At 35.7% G+C, this 3,237-nt stretch overlaps 1 non-coding gene across 1 annotated transcript; it reads left to right on the plus strand.

The window, feature by feature from the left end:
• The first annotated feature begins 2,342 nt into the window (after positions 1-2,342).
• LOC131757855 (U6 spliceosomal RNA) lies at positions 2,343-2,449 on the plus strand. Its single transcript, XR_009336006.1, has one exon. It is a non-coding gene; the product is annotated as a U6 spliceosomal RNA (small nuclear RNA).
• The last annotated feature ends 788 nt before the right edge of the window (positions 2,450-3,237 follow it).

Raw genomic sequence — 3,237 nt, forward strand, 5'->3', positions numbered from 1 at the left:
CAACCAGGCATGGATAGAAAAAAATTAGGCAATTGGAATATTTTGAGCATAGAGGGAAATGTTGTTCTTTTTAAAAAAGTAAACAGACAATACTCTCTTAACAGTGTACAGGAAGGTAAAAATAGTAATGCGAGGCAGAGTAACAAAATCTATTTATTTTTCTGCCCCAAACTCTTCAGGGTTACTAAGTTATTCTCCCAATTTAAAAAATTTCCTGCTAGGAAAGAAAAGTTCCAGTGACAAAATGTACTTGTACACCATATGAACAAACAGGAAAAAAGGAAAAATACTGTACATCAGAAAAACAAACTGTGAGCTCTACCTGACAAGGATATAGAAAGTAAAAATGAGAAGATAGTAAGGTGGAAGAAGAAAGAAGATATATGTGACTGGATACAACACCTAGTTTAAAATTAAGAATGAGTATAGTGACCTCTATCATTGGCTGTCTTATATTTCAAAGGCTCTATACCATTACTAGCGACTGGCTCTGAGCCGGATCTGCTGAGTCATACATGATTATTAAGAACACTTTTGCCTTTAGGTGTCCATTTAATCAATTTCCTGAAGAAAATGGGAAACAAAGAAAGTAGGAAATTGAGTTTGTTCTCTAATTCTTTTGGAACTTAATTTTCAAAGTATAAATATTCAAAGCAAATTAAATATGTAATTGCATGCAACTCATGGCTGATTTTGGATTTATGTCAAAGGTTCTAAAGATAAAACTATATCTGTGATGTGAACCTGATGAATCTTGAATAACTTTAAATGAAAACTACACCTGTTATAGACTGCACACCACAATCTTAATTGTTAGTCATTAATAAAGTTGTTAGTTCTTATGTATTATGGCATCTTAATATTTTAAATTAAAAGTGTACTCAGAAACATCTTTTAGAGTTCTCTAATAGTGATCACTCATCCTCTTAAACTCTCTGGTGACAGGGAACTAACTACCCATCCAGCAACTTGCTCCACTGTGTATATCTCTAATTCTGAAACACATACTTCCTAATGGTGAGTTGACCATGCGACCCCCAACCCAGAATTCCCACTCCATGATCTTGTCTCCATTTGCTGAAGTTCCACACAATAAAACCAATTGTTTCTACATTTTCAATGTTATTAGATTTTCCCAGTTAACTGAAGTATTTTTTAATCCTCTTATGACTGTACTCTAAAACTTGACTCAACTTCCAACCCACAATGGAAACAATTCTACTTCTCTCCATCAACACCACCACTCCAGTCAAAGCCGCCATCATCTCTCAATGGGCAGTTGGACCTGCTTTTCCCTCCCACTCTCACTCCGTCCCCCAGATATCAGCCAGCATGATCTTTGCTAAAGAAGAAACTTTCACTATGTCCCAACCAGTTAATAACGCTTCAGTCCTCTCCTCAGTATTGGAGATAAAAATTCAAAACCTTCAATGTGGCCTGTAGAACCTAGTCATCTGGGACCCTGTCAGCCTCGCAGGCCCTTTTGCTGGATATTCTCTTCCTTACTTGACATGTTACATCTCCAATTTCTTTCGATTGGTTCTACAAGCTCTTTCACTCAGGAAGGCTTCACAGATGTGGGTCTATGAAATCCTTTCTCCACTCTGTTTACTATTTGAGGTCTCAGATTACATGTCCTTTCTTCATAGAAACTTTTCCCAAATCCCCAGACTAGACCAAGTCCTTCTGTAATCTTTCATTGCTCCCTTTACCATCCTTCATCAAATTTATCATAATTTTAATATACTTAATTCCATAAATAAAATAATATTATTAATAATAACAATACCCAACAACACTTAATGTACTGAGGGCTTACCGTATGCTCTGTGCTAAGAGCATCAGAACCATTATCTTATTTAGGATTCAAAGCAAGCCCATGAGTAGTTACTATTGCTACCTAACCTATTCATCACAGATAAGAAAAGTGGGGCTTGAGAAGGTTAAGGTGAGTGGAAGACTGGAGATTAGAATCAACTCAGTTCTAGAACCTATTGATGTTCTAACCTTTTCATGATAATGTTGAACCTTCCACTAACCTCCTAACCCCAAGAGGTTAGATACCAATAGCCAGGGAGCTGTCAGAAGGAAATATGGGCCTGTTTGCCCAATGCCACAAAATCAGAATAATGTCTCTGTACTTTTTCTCTGCACTACCCTCCTTTGTTCTTTGTGGCACTCAAATACCTAAGAAAGGGAGAAATTAAATGAGTAAAACTACTACTCTTATCTTGACATCTCTGGAGACTTCTTGAATTTTTTAGGCAGTTTCCAGAAAACAAATAGCAGAGAATAGGAACAAATCATGGAGATGAGCAGTTTAATTACATTTATCTGGATTCATTAGCAATGAATCCAGTATACGCAAAATTCAGAATGACACAGTGAAGATTTAGCATGACCTCCGCACAATGATGGAATGTAAATCTGTGAAACATTCCATATTTTAGAGGCAGTAAGAATACAGGCAAAAAGTTAGGATTATAGTTAAGTGCAGGATCATATGGTAGTTCTATTTTTAGTTTTTTGAGGAACCTCATACTGTTCTCCGTAGTAGCTGTATCAATTTACATTTTCACCAACAGCATAGGAGGGTTCCACTTTCTCCAGACCCTCTCCAGCATTTATTATTTGTAGACTTTTTGATGATGGTTATTCTGACAAGTGTGAGGTGATACCTCATTGTAGTTTTGATTTTCGTTTCTCTAATAATTAGCAATGTTGAGCATCTCTTCATGTGCCTTTTGGCCATGTATGTCTTGTTTGGGGAAATGCCTATTTCGATCTTCTGCCCATTTCTTTGATGGGGCTGTTTGGTTTTTTTTAAATATTGAGCTGCATGAGCTTTGTATATTTAAGAAATTAATCCCTTGCGGTCACATCATCTGCAAATATTTTCTCCCATTCTATATTTTGTCTTTAATTTTGTTTATGGTTTCCTTTGCTCTGCAAAACTTTTTAAGTTTAATGAGGTCCCATTTGTTTATTTTTGTTTTTATTTCCATTACTCTAGGAGACAGATCCAAAAAGATATTGCAGAACATTCTCTAATACCATACACAAAAATAAACTCAAAATGGATTAAAGACCTAAATGTAAGGCTAGATACTATAAAACTCCTAGAGGAAAACATAGGCAGAACACTCTTTGATATACTCTAGTTAATAAGGTTGTTTCCCATAAAGATAAAGGCCTACAATTTTGATACTGTTATACATATATACCAGAATTGAACAA

The sequence above is a fragment of the Kogia breviceps genome, chromosome 5, assembly GCF_026419965.1.
Source record: "Kogia breviceps isolate mKogBre1 chromosome 5, mKogBre1 haplotype 1, whole genome shotgun sequence".
NCBI classification, from domain to species: Eukaryota; Metazoa; Chordata; class Mammalia; order Artiodactyla; family Physeteridae; genus Kogia; species Kogia breviceps.